Source organism: Dermacentor andersoni, chromosome 3 (genome assembly GCF_023375885.2).
Source record: "Dermacentor andersoni chromosome 3, qqDerAnde1_hic_scaffold, whole genome shotgun sequence".
Lineage (NCBI taxonomy): Eukaryota > Metazoa > Arthropoda > Arachnida > Ixodida > Ixodidae > Dermacentor > Dermacentor andersoni.
Window position 1 is genome coordinate 28,360,099 of NC_092816.1, and position 14,341 is coordinate 28,374,439.

The 14,341-nt window shown below is 44.5% G+C and overlaps 1 long non-coding RNA gene across 1 annotated transcript in view; it reads left to right on the forward strand.

The window, feature by feature from the left end:
* LOC140216334 (uncharacterized) overlaps positions 1-13,729 on the forward strand; it is a 181,786-nt gene extending 168,057 nt beyond the window's left edge. The window contains exon 3 of the long non-coding RNA XR_011892980.1: positions 13,692-13,729. This is a non-coding gene — a long non-coding RNA (uncharacterized lncRNA). The remainder of the gene's footprint in view (positions 1-13,691) is intronic.
* The last annotated feature ends 612 nt before the right edge of the window (positions 13,730-14,341 follow it).

The following is a 14,341-nucleotide window of genomic DNA, read 5'->3' on the forward strand; positions in this document are numbered from 1 at the left end:
AATATAAAGCGTAAGTAACGGTACGTTATTATGGTATAGGCTTTAAATGCGAAAGTTAGGATCGAGAGCAGATAGGCAAAAAGCTTGATAGCGATAGATGTAGTAAAACACGATTGAAAAAAGCGGCCGGGGTGACCATATCTCCCAGCCCCGTTTTAACGGGATCGCCGATACACATCATCAGCATCAGCATCTTAAGAAAAAAAGAAGTGGTTTCATATTATGGTGTATAGCACATTGTGATCGTCTCTACGTTTCCCTCATTTTTTTACACTTCTTTTTCTTTTTTACGCGGACTATATTGGGCTTGTGGGCCAGATTGTGAACTTGGATTGGGAGCTTAGCTCATCTGTCAAGAACCCGCGCCGGCGCAGCCATGAGTATCAATGCTCGCAAGAAATATTTTGACGCATCCTAAGCAAGCACTAAGCTACCAAATTCCCACGCTAATAAATCAATTTCCCTTTGAAACTGAATATTACCCTCCACAAAAAGGTTTTAAATCTACAATTAAAAAATACCTATTGCAACAAACGGAATGAGATATTTATTTAGTCTACAGACTTTGTATTTATTTGTATTTATTTTACTACCTTTCAAATGTTTTGTTTTATAAGATATGTTGTAAGCTTCGTGATATTGTTTCTGTGTTTCAGGACTGACATTTCTACGTTTGTAAAAAAATTATGTATCTTTATACCTCTCATACGATAAGTTGTGTATTCGATTTATTCTTTTCTAGTACAAGTTTGATGCATGTTCACTTACTGCGTCATGCTTTTTACAACGCTTGATAAATTCTTTGTGAATGTGTTGTGAAGTGCTCGTACACAATGCCAGCTGTTCTATGAGTGACCAGAACCTTGTCAGACTCTTGCCTTTTGTCTTGGAGCCCTCTTTTCGTTGAAAAGAAAACAAACTTTCACTTTCACTTTGACGCATCCTAATGGCCTGAAGTTTCTCCGAAGGCAAGATTCTCTGCAAACAGTCGCATTTGCGCACCAGCATTTATTACATTTACAATATCGTCAATGTAAGCCAAGAAGAGCAGAGGGCTCATGACATCCCTGTGGCATCCCTGACGTTACTGGGAGACTGTCAGAACGTTGTCCTCCAATCACAGTTTGTTGCTCCCTGTTAGTCACGTATGCGGAAATCCAGTTGATAAAGATTTCTGGGATGCCAAGGATTCTAAGGCTTAAATTAATTTATCATGTGGGACCGTGTCAAAATAATTACTAAAATGAGGAAATATTACGTCTATTTCACCGTTACTATCACGTGATAGGGCGAACAAGTGAACTACCGTTATTAGTTGGGTTCTTGTTGAATGCCATTTTCGGATATCGTGTTGGTGCTGTGCTATGCGCCATTATTTTCAAAAAAAATTCTTCAGAGAATTCGCAATAACATGTTCTACAAGTTTGCAGCATTGGGAGCTTAGTAATATGGGACGCTGATCCTGTATAAGTACCCGGTCACCTTTCTTCAACACAGGGATAAACCGAGCAGCCTTCCAGTCATTTCGCTATTCCGCTGTCATCAGTGAGACACGGAACAAAATCACAAGAAATCTGCCAAGAAGTTGAGCATATCGCTTGAGAAATATGTTGGGAATTTTGGCGGGACCACAAGAACCCTTCGTTTTCAAATTAAGCAGCATATTAAATACACCAACATAAGATATAAAATTCGCATCTGTTAAATGGGGCAGTGTGACGTCACATGCGGGCACCGTTGCATCGTTACCAACTCTGAAAGTAATTCCTGAAGTGCTCAGCTATGACGATCCGGTCTGTCACTGCATTCCCGTCAACTGACATTTGCGAAACCGGGTTTTTTTTTTTTTTGTTCTTTCATGTACTGCCAAAACTTATCAGAATTGTTATTTATAAAGTTAGGAAGGGATATCTTGAAATAATAATCTTTCGCAATGTCAACTGCACATGCGAGGTTGTCTTGCATCTCTCTTATTTTGTTGCACTGCACATGCTTCTTTTTAATATTCTTATCCTGCGTTTCAGTTGGATGAGGTTCCGATTCAATCAAGGCTTTTGTTTGTCAACTTTTTTCAGTTCGTGCTCTTCCCCTTCTCCCTTCCCCCAGCGTAAGGTAGCCAGCCAGACCCTTGACGGGTTGACATCCCTGCCTTCCTGTATTCCTCTCTCTCCCTTCAATTCTTACGGGGCGACGTTAATCACACAATGATGACACATTTCTTTGAACTTGTTCCAATGTAACTGAAAATCGGTGCTATCGAAATGAGATAGGTTTGCATGTATTCGACAATGTTTGTGTCATTTGCATGAGAAAAATCTTCAAAGTAGAGCACAGAGGAGTACTTATACTTATTCAGTGATACTAGTGGTAGCGATGTGTTTACGAGATGGTGATCGGAGAGCCCTTGCTCGACATTCGCAGTGTAATCAGAGAAATATCGACTGAGGATTACCAAATATAACACTGAGCTGGATATATTTTGTACACGAGTTGGTTCATAGACCACCTGCATCAAGTTGTATCGTAACATAACGTCAAACATAATGCTAACCTGTTTGTTATATTGGCAATGAGGCGTTCGCAATCTACTCCCGGCAGGTTAAGATCACCAAACAGAACAATTTTATTTCTTTCATGCATGGACATTTCTACATTGAGTCTCTCTGATATATCTGACACGGCATCCGGAGGTCTGTAAAAAATGCGTATAACACCTAACTGCGACCCCAGCAAGAGATTTTAACACGCAGGCATTTGAGGTCAACAATGTCGTCCAGCAAAATAGCCTGAACACTATCTTTAATTAAAATCACCGCACCACCGTCCCTAGTGTGCCGGTCCTTACGATAAACTTTATAGGAAGGAGTAAAAATGGTCGTCATAGCATATTTCATCGTTCTACCAGGTCCCTGTTAAAACAGTTGCAGCAAGATCGTACTGTAGTAGCAAAGTCTCTAAGGTCTCGGTTTTGTTTTTGACACTGCGAGCATTTACATTATATATTCGGAGACGTTAATGAGCTTCACAGGCATCGTGTCAATCGCGAGATAACGCGGTTCATTTGTCTTGCTCACCCTTCGCAGGCGTGGATGATAGGTTTTTTACAGCTTTCACAGGTTTGTTTAGCGATTCATCCCAAACGAAGAATACCTTGCAGTTGTTAGTCTGTCGTGGATAAGCGAGACCCTCTATCCGAGCTGCTTCTCATTTTCCACACTTTCCCAAAGAAGCTTCCGTTTTTTTTAACGTGGATGCTGAATAGTCGTCTTGAATAAACGTTGTACTGCCTTTTAGCTTTTTGGAAATTTACAAAGATTGCCTTCGTTTCATTGAAATCTTGAAAGTGAATAATTACCGGGCGTTTGCTTTTTCGTTGTCCAAGTCGACGGTTGCGGCCAATGGATTTACATTTCACGCCAAGTTTGTTTGTAGTATCTCCTTGACCCCTTTGATTTTAAGTGAAGTTTCTGTTTGACTGGTGATCAAATTGAGCTAAATAACAGGCCAAATAACATATTGAAGGGGTGCAAAGAATGGGGGATGGTTGTCAAAGCCCACAAAACTGTATTTTTCCCTATCGCACGTAAAAATAACACCTCTGTCTTCTACTTACAGACTTGGTCCATCGTCACTGGAAAAAGTCAATAATTACAAATACTACGGTTTTACATGAACTACTAGATTATCCTGGAATATACACGTTAATAATATTTGCTCATCTGCCTTTCGAAAGCTGTGCTTTCTAAAACATAAACTTCAAACCATCCCAAGCAATGTTAAATTACTATGCTATCATTCCTTAATCAGATCCAAATTAGAAACGCCAGTGCAGTTATGGGACTCGTATACTCAACTAAACGTTAAGTGTCTCGAACGAATACAGAGGAAATCATCCCGATTTATTTACAACAAATTCTCACGAACTGACTCTCCATTCAAAAAGTATGATAGCGAATGACATTCCCCTTTCTAAAACGCGACGAACAAAGTTCTGAATTGACTTCCTTTCTCTGCTTAACTACGAACTTGCCATAGATCCATAACCGTACCTACCACCCTTACTAGCCAGACCTACAAGGCACCATCACGCTAACTCTCTCTCGTCATGTTTAGCTAGATCCGACACTTATATGTATTCCTATTTTCCACGCATGGTCTTAGATAGGAACGAATTAATCCAGGCATCTTCTTAGTCTCTCCTACCACACAAAAGTAGCACTGTTGCACCATATTTCACGCCTGTTATTGTAGCGCTATTATTGCACTAATCTAGGAACCGATTTCGTTGTTGTTTTATATTCATTTCTATTGTATTACATCTTATTACACTAATCTCGAAACAGTTTCCATTTTCGTTTTTTGTATTATGGCTGCAATGTTGAAACTGCCCACCTGCTTGGACCCAAGGGTCTATAGTATGTAATAAATAAATAAATAATAGACGTGGCCGAGTTCGCAAATATTCTTATTTAAAACGGCGAACTGAGAAGAATAAAACTAGTGCCAACGTAGTCGTCGGCTGCCTTTTTTCTTTCTTTTTACTACTCATGTTTGCTTACAAACTTGCAACTTGTCTATAATTTATTGCAGTGGCAGAATAGATAACAAAGGATGTAAAACGGCGGAGGGTCGCGGGATAAATAGCGGGTATACGGTAAGGACTTTTACAGGCGCTCGATAGAGACAGTTGACGCGCGAAAGGGGTAAGTCGAGGTCGGCGAGAGGGGTTTTCGTGCTGTGGTTGACTTAGGAAGAAGCTTTCGCTCGGGGCTAACTATGATCTCTATATTAAATTGCATGTGAGACGCAGAAATACACTTTTGAAACCACCGCCGAGCTGATTTGAATTAAATGTGTCGCAGTTTCAAAGCTAAAGCTGTATTCTGCTGGGAAGCAAGATATTGATTTAGAGCTTCAATAAAAAAAGGAACTCAATTTGCAACTTCGCAAATACGCCCCAAGGACAAACATCATATCTTTGTTAACTGTGTCTGTCAGATTGTCTAAAGCGAATAAATATGCCGTATTAGTGTACGTATTATATGAAATCGTTACTTTTTCTGCATGAGTTGTGCATAAGTCCTCTTCACAATTTACTAGTGAAATTCCGAGTTGGGTACAACAAACCAGTATTTCAAGTTTCCTGTTTTCAGCAAACACAGCAGAGCTATCGGTGACCTTAATTAGAAATATGCCGCCTACAATAGGCACGCGTTTACTTTTTCTTTTAAGTACAACAAACCTAATCTAATGCAATGTAGTGGACGCCAAGCAAAGCTATTTCACCGACCCCCGTAATTATATGGTAACTTCTGAGGCAGAACCACCTCTTACCACATTCATGACCGTGAAGATTCGCATTTTCATATGGCAGCAAGAAAGAATTCTTAAGACAGACTGGTTTGATGGACATATGGTGAAACCCTTCAGCGGTATTGTGCGAGACGCTCGGGCGGAGCAATTTCCGGCCTTGATCGCCAGGCTAAACCCGCCTGTTGCTACAATTCACCACCACCACCACCACCACAAACAAGTTCGCTTGTTGCGGCAATTTAGTTGCCTTGAGTTGTAAACAGTCTCTACGACCACCTCATTTCCTCTCTAATTTTTTTTATTATTGTCCTGCTAACTAACATAATTCTTGCTTTATTCTTATTTTCTTGTTATTCACTTTCAAGCTTACTTATTAGTGCACACGATTACTCTGTAGTCACTGACGCGCTAACTAGCCCTGCGTAAAGCAATCAGTGGCGGACATTCGCTCACCAATTCAATCGCCAGTTCGTTTCCCCACTCGCTGAGTCATCGCTAGGTTAATGACTCATTCACTGCGCGTAACACAAGTGGGAAAGATGTTTGTTATCGTAACATTATGAGCTCTGTCTTGCGTTGGCCGAGTTTACCAGCGGGAAGTTTCACGCATAACCTGATCACATTCATCGCCGCGTGAAAAAAAAAAAAATCAACTTTTAGGACACATGCATTGTCATATAGCGTAACCACTGCGGTGCCGGCATATCCTATACACGCGGACGCAGAAACACAGCACTTAGAGTGGAAGAGAGGATTGGAAAATAGGCTGGAAAGAACGAAAGACGCAAACAGACGAAAAATAAAACAGACGACGCCTCCTAGTTCGCACGTGGCTACCCCGGTGGAAGCAGACTTGTTCCTTGTTTAAATTAACGGCTCCGGGTTTGAGCGATAAACGGCGAGCGCACTGCAATTAGCGAGCAGCTTTATGACCCCGCCCAGCCCGGCTGCTGCGAAGCGGGTGGGGAATATAAAAGGGAGAGAGAGAGAGAGCGCGGCTACAACGAACGACGGTAGTTCTCGTTCGCCGCTTCTCACACTTCGCCGGGGTGGCGATAAGTTCGGCTTCCCCGCGCGGTGCTCTGCCACCCTCCGTTCCTCCTCCCTCTTTCTTCGCACCTCGCTCCCTTCCATCTTCGTCGTCCTCACTCTGCAAGTTGACGACGACCGATGGGAGGCCGTATCCCAGCCGAAGCCTCCGAACCCCCTTCGCTGTACCTTCTTGTAATTACACACGATATCGTAGTGGTGACGCAATTACCGGGAGAAGGGTGTTCGGGTCGGGGGCGCGCGAATTATCGACGAAGCAATTATCTGTGCAGCCCTCTCTCAACTCTCTCTCTCTCTCACTGCCACACCCGTTACCTCGACACATTTATTCCCTGCGCCAGCGCTGCTTGCGAAATGTTGGCACTCTGGGAGACGGCGGTCCTTTGATGTTTTCTTGTTCCCATCTGAGTATTCCAATATGGGTGTGGGTTATTGGTGTTGTGTTCGGCGACGTATTCGTGTTCGACCACAACTGCCTTCGTTATTTAGCTTTTCTTTTTCTTTTTTGTCTCCAGCGAAGCAATTTTTCTTTTCCTCTCTGGTTTCCTGTGAAGCAAACGCATCGAAGAACGCTCGTCGTTTATACTCCGGGTCAATGCGTTTGAGCGTGATTCAGCGAATGCGGATCAAGTTCAATGCAGATCGGGCTCTCGACTTAGCTTCTTGTATGTCCAACGCTGATTTGCGCTTTGATACAATCGAAATATATTTTATGTAGTTCAATTTCCATGAGGATGGAAAATGACAGTGGGACGGGTGTTTTAATTTGTCTCGCTATAGGTATCCAGTTAAGAAGCGCAGTCCAAGCTGCGCTCAGAGAACAAAGTTAAGACGATTTCTTCATGGGGATTCATATTACTGCGCACTGCTCGTCTATACTTAATACATAGAAGAGGTGAAAACAAGCGAATACGTGACGACGTACCTTAACCTCTACTAACAAATTTATTTACACGTGCGCTGCTACGCCTTTTCCAAGCTCGAATGCGTGAGCCGCCATCTTTTACAACTCACAGATACCGGCACATGAGCCAAGAATTGCACCCTACTTCGTCTTCGACAGCGGGTCTGGTGACGTTGGATACAAGCTTGCCCTTTAACAGAACGCGCCAAAGAGGCGGAACGTGTGAGCCCCAAGCGTAACGAGCCATGTGGTAGTCGCGGTACATGACCCGTCAAGTCGTTTATCAACTCGTGCCATTCATTGGAGACTGCACAACGGCACGTATGTCTGACGGCTTCAAGCGGCAACAACGGTTTACAGTTTAAGTTTGCGAAACAGCGAAAGAAGAGAAACGCACCATTATCACAAGCGTTACGTCTCAATCTTCGGCTGTTTTTTAGTCGCCACGTGCTTCCGACAGCTAGCATTGTTACCTCCTCTATTAATCATCAGACTAAAGTCGCGGCGAACAATGGTGCGTGCAAAACAGTCATTATAAGTGCAGTGAAAAGAATAGCAGTGACTTCTTTTTTTTCATCCTGTGCTTTTCGCTCATTTACTGAAAAGAAAGCAGACAGGGATGGAAAATGCTAATTACTGAGCGCCATAGGCGTGAATGCATGGCATTTTTTACACGCAAGCTTATAATTGAGGCCGCGTGCGTTGCATCTGAGGGACTCGAGACAATGGAGGAGACAGGCCACAAGTAGAAGAGAAGGCGAACAGAGTGCAAGGTGGTTTGTCGATCGCAGACCAACGGGAAGGAAAGTTGATTAATCACGAAATAATCGAGCGGTTTCGCCTAAACTGCGTAAGCATCGCTAACACTTGATTACCGCCATCTACGGCCTGCTGAGCGATGCGTACTCACGATATGCGAGCGGGGTATTTTGTATAAATGAATATAAAAATAAATTATGGGGTTCAACGTGCCAAAACCACTTTCTGATTATGAGGCACGCCGTAGTGGAGGACTCCGGAAATTTCGACCACCTGGGGTTCTTTAACGTGCACCTAAATCTAAGCACGCGGGTGTTTCCGCATTTCGCGCCATCGAAATGCGGCCGCCAAGGCCGGGATTCGATCCCGCGACCTCGTGCTCAGCAGCCGAACACCATAGCCACTGAGCAACCACGGCGGGTGCAAATGAATATACAAAACGAGCGGCAACCAAATATTTTTAAGCGCATATACGCATCATGTGAATGAGGTTTAACGGGACTTTCGCAACTCCCCTGTTAACTTCAGCAGCACGAATAATAACCAGTGGAAAGGTACAACGATGAAAATTGCGTACTTGTATGGTTTTCTGAAGTATCGCAACATAGGTCTGGCCACCAGAAATTTCAATCTATGAGAAAGGTCCACCAACAAAGGATGTTTCTGCAAGATAAGTAAACGGAGAGAAGATAGCACTTAGCTCGATCCATACACGCGGAAGAGACGCTGAATTAAATATAAAGCGTTAAATGTGAATCAAAGTTCGAGAAGTTCGAGACTCGGCAAGATTAAACGAGGCCATTTGATACCACGGAGGTCCTCAAATGCTAGTGGCTCCCTTTCGTCAGAGTCAGTGACGGGAACCTCCCTATATATACGCTTATTGTAGCTGCAATAAATAAGCGTGATGCTTGGTCTCACGCTGAAGTGGTCAGCTCAAAATCAAAGCTGGTGTTCTTGCAGAAATTATAAATTTATATTACGCAAGAAAATGCGTAAGCTTAAGCGATCTCTCTAATAAACAATACGCACATCTCATACCCCCTATGCCTTACAGTCATGTACAATAATTTGGGATCGGGTATGAAACACGAAAGATTTGATGCGATCACACGGGGCTAATAGGTAGGAAACACCGTTCTTTTTTTTTCTTTATTAGAGCTCCAATTACATTTCTGTTGTTGTTGTGCGTAGTTTGTGGTGGGCCCAAAGTGAATTTAGCTAACGACTGAACACAACCACTCCGTTGCTAAGCGCGAACCCTAGCCAGCAAGAGAGCCTCTCTTATTGCACAACGTTTCCAGACCAGAGCACCCAACGCTAAGCTCAATAATAACACTCTTATAAATTTCATACTACAGAAACATACCCGAAAGAAAGCGAAAGAATAAAAAATGAGAAAAAAGGAGTCTAAAGTATCATGAACTCTTTCAAGCTCATTTGTGTCCGTACACTGTCGGGACTGGGCAATTATATCGTAAATACAAAGTTTTCCAACGCCCTGAGGTAATGGTGTCCATGGCTCCCAACGCACCGTCACTGTGTAACTCGCACAGGCATATTGCCACGCAGGGCGAGAGAGAGGCCTTTCTTTAGCCAGTGAGCCTGTTCCAAAACAGTTTGCGAGGCAGCCTGAATGGCCACCCCCGACGCTTCCAAACAATGAGAAATCAGGGGACGGGAGAACGAAACACGCATTTCGCTGATTGTACATTATAATCACGCTAAAAGCGCTGAGAGGCGGGGGCGAGAGAGCAGCCAAAAACTAAACGCTCTTCGTAATTATCCAGCTTCCATGGTAATTCTTGTTGCAATTTTTTTCTTCTTAGCGGCAGAAGCATCTCCCACACGTTCTCTCTCTTCCATCTTCTTTTTTTTTTCTTTTTGGACAAAGCGTTGAAACACGGCATAAACCAGCTGGCTTGCGCCGCGTAGTCTTTCATGCAATTCCAAGACATATTCATCTTTTTGTTTTGTCTATCTCTGATTTTTTTTTTCTCCCTGCTGTCAATTTCTTTTCGTCGCAGTTATGTACGCGCCTATGCGTTCTCCACAACGCCACCCCAACACCAGCCAGAAGTTAAGCTCAGAAACTTATTATTATTGCCATTTTGTCTCTAGTTCTCGCGCGCGTCCCAAAGAGAGAGTGAGAAAGAAGTAGAGAGAGAGAGAGGGAGAAGTAGAGAAACGCAAAAAGGCAGAGGTTGGAAAAAAGTTCAGCAAAGTTTGGCGGCGTCCTTTTTCTTTCTTTTCTTTTGGGCAGTGATTTTATCCACCAGCGATACAACCCGGCGCCGAGTTTTTGAGAGCGTGTCGTCCGGCCCGTCTGCCACCATCGCGTCCGCTGCTGCTGGGGCTGCGATCGATTACTTAGGGTTAATTGGCAATTCGCTAATGGAAGCTCATAAACCGGATGGACCCGGGTCTGATGTTCTGGCCACCGCGCTGAAATTGAGCCTTCCCCTTTTCCCCTCTCCCCCAATGCTTTTCTCTGTTTCTGTTTCACGTATATATCGTAGTTTTGCGGACTTCTTTATTTACTCGTTTTCATGTTTACCAATGTACCCCTTCTCCTCCTTTTTTCTAGATCTCTCTCTTTCCCTCTCTCCATTTCCCTAACTTCCTCTGCGTGCGCCTTTGCGGCCATTTCCGCATTTTTACGATCGTCCCGGATGCACCAGGGGCGCTAGGACTCGCAGTCGTAAATATGAGCGCGAAATATTTACTCCCTGCCAGGCACTCCCATTCGTCCATCTGCTTCCTGCCTTCGAGCGGAGGACATGTCCTCATTCTCTGCCGACGCGGAGGACATCAAGCTGCTCGCGGAGAGTGCGGATGCGAATATTTTTCTCTTTTCTTTAATAATTCGAGTTCCCTCCTCCTCTTCCAGCGTCGAAGAGCGCAAGAAGATCGCTGTACTGACGACTAATTTGCAGCAATGCAACACACAGACGTACAATAATTTTGTTAATAAAGCGCAAATGACTACAGAGCAGAGAACACTCCTGGGTATTAGTTTTACTTTTTAGTTCGAATTCTTAATACAGCCCTAAACGGGGTCAATATACATGTGTGGGCTAAGTGTGATTTGCTAGACGTGGTAGCACATATAAGTAAGGCTGCTTCCTAGTTAGCGGGCTTACGTCTGCGAAATCCTCAAATGAACCTTTGCGCTAAAAGCTGATCGGTTCGCAGTGTTTTGCGATAATCGACAACCCAGGAGCATTTAAAGAAAGTTTACCACCCTTGACCACTCGTTTTGACTACTCAAACTTCCTGAGATTCTCACTTGCGCATTGGAAATGAGTGCCCGCTTTGGCGAGTACGCGGACCAAAGAACGGTTTACACCGCTTACGTACGAACGTTCCAAGTCGATTTTTTTTCGACGCGAATCAAAACCTAAACGAGTGACAAGCGATGCTACGTCTTTTCTAGAAGCTACTACGAAAGTGAGCTACCATACGAGAGCGAGTGATTTGTAAGTCATCCAGAGACAGCGCACCAAAAAAGCGTTAGTGATGGAAGAACATCACAACCTAGCGCTTATAAGTAAAATAAACCAAAGAGAAAACGGCAGTGATTGTAACTTAATTTAGGGGTGGTGAGTAAGTACCACTTTGTCACGGAAAACAACTTCTAACGCTGCCTTTAAGTCTTGCGCGCCGCTCGGCGCTGCTCGTACCATTTGGACAGCACGTAATGAGCCGGGAAGGATGCATGGTACGTGCGACATTTACATGCGCTCATAAGCGTTGGCCAAAGTTTCGTGTCGTTCGCCCACCAATTGTGGACCACAGCCTCGTCGTTTGCTCCGCCACACCGGCTTCAAGCGCAGCCGCACTAAGCAGAGGCAGACTGAGGCAAGCAGTATAAGCGTCGCCACGTGTAGAAAGTATTATAAACCCGCCGTGGTGGCGTAGTCGTGTGGCTGTGGCGTTACGGTACTAAGCGCGAGGGCGCGGGACCGGATCTTGGTCACGGCGGGCGCACTTCGATGATGATGATAATGGTGATGATGATGATGATGGTGGTGGTGGTGGTGGTGGTGGTGATGATGATGATGATGCACGTTTACCGTGCAGTGAGTGCACGTTAAAGAACCACAGGGGGTCAAAATTAACCCGAAGTCGCCCATTACGGCGCGCGTCGTAATAAAATCGCTGTTTTGGCAAGTAAAACCGCACGCAGAGCTTAATTTCATTTTAAGTATTACAAACGGAGGAGTTGCAGCGCGGCAAAAATTGTTTTCGCTCACAATCAATTTGGTCAAACTGAAATTTGGTAGCAGTTCCCCCTTTTAACATTTTTAACGTTTTAACCTCTTCTCATAAAATGACAAAACCTCTCGATGTTAGAGAATGGATGGAACATGGTAACACTTATGGGTTTCCGGCTCCTGCAATGGCTTCCGGCGCAGGCAGCCAGCAAAAGTATAGCCTTCGAGATTGGTTTCTGCTTACCTGATGGAGTCGTTGGTGGGTCATGTATTCGGACACTACCTGTTATCTCTACCGACAGACGCTGGTTGCCCAACTGCTTGAGCACGGCAGAGGATGAGCTACTGTGCAGACGGCACAGCGGGCATTGACATAGATTATGAAAAGTTTCAATTTATGTCTAGGTTATAAATGTACATGCAAGACGACTAAACACACATAATTAGTGCTTTTCGTTTCCCCTTATGGTGCAAAGCCCGTTTATTAGAGTTTGCTCTGTACCAGCATGACGGGTCATTCATTACATCCTATTGCAAGTACTCCAATGCGAACTGAAAGACGCTGGTAAGGCACTTTTCATTTGTTGCGATGACTCATTCAGTGCGCTATTGCAGCCCGCAATAGAAATAATGAAAGCAATACTCGCAGAGCCCATGCTTCGCGAAATTACTGATTGATTCTCTGCGGATTATCGCGGAAAACCACAAAGCGGAAAGCAGACCGCGGTCCATTATCCGGCCCTCTGGTACGAAAATAATGTGGTGTCGTAACCGCAAGGTATGGATTTTCCGAATCCAATTTGGCCACGTGGACGCGAGATCATCTGAAGCCGGCGTAGCGCGCACGGCTACTAGGAGTGCGACCTACTGTTGGTTCAGTGCAATAATGAAGCCGATGGGGCGTCAGAAGAAAGGCAATAGCTTAAGCGAGGCTAACAACGGGTACGATGCGACCGTCGGCGCAGTATCAGACACTCCTTATGGCTGGCGGGATGAGATCGGCATGTGACTGGCTGCACCAATATGCGCAACAGGTACTAAAAGTTACGACGAATACAAAAAGAAGTAATTGTTGTGCCATATCGAAAATTCCAGCCAACAAGACAGAGCGGTACCGTCAATCAAACTGTCGAATACGACAAGTGCCCAGTCAGGCCAAACTACGCTCAAACTACGCGCCAACTACGACAAGTGGTTCAGTCAGGCAAAGTGTTGCTTTCTTGCCACACCCAGCCATACCGCTGTATTTGCACGTGCTGTGCGTCTTTAATAAAGGAAATAAATACAAGAAAGCCACAAAAGTACAACGTGTAACCAAAGACAATGTAATCAATTTAAATTTACGCCGAGCATTTCCTTTATCTTCAAATTTTTATTTTATCGTAGACAGTGGGCGAGTTCGCAGCAGCGCTAGCGAGATGCTGAATGGCTTTCTGCGTTTTACGCAGTTTTTGTCCTGCTTTGCCGATCCTGTCCCCGGCCCGACGGCCCGACCGGATTTCCTCGCCTCGATACCAATGGCACCTGCAACCCTTCCTCGACTACGTTTCTGCACGTACATGACTCGGCTAATGGGAACGTGGACGGCCATATCTACTTCGCTGAAGATAGCCCCGGCTTGTTTATCGCCTCGACTGCTTATAGTCTGCGTGCCATCACCTTCAGTTACGTCATCCAGGCTCCTCCAATCATCCGCAAGTCTGGCATGGTGACTTCCCCAGCAGGACATATAAAAAATGCCAAGTGCATTCGTTCGGATAATCGCCTTCTGCTGCTGTTTTCTCGCCCACACAATTCCGCATGTGCTTATAGTTATGCGTCCTTGTGCTCTGACCCTATTTACTGCATGAAGCAGTCTCCTCTTGAGTGGTGATGCGGAACTGAATCCGGCACCTCCAAAGCCTATCAAGAGTAAAGATTGCCTGGTGCTGATGCTTGTTTGCGAAGCTCGTCCACTGCCAATGAAACGGGTATCATGGACGGTAAGAATGTTGATTTGTCTTCAGTGACTCAAATGCTTGCCGAGTTAATTAGGGGTAAGAAACGTTGATCCTAAGAAATAGCAGAAAACGGAGACTTCTATCAGGTTGTTAATTCA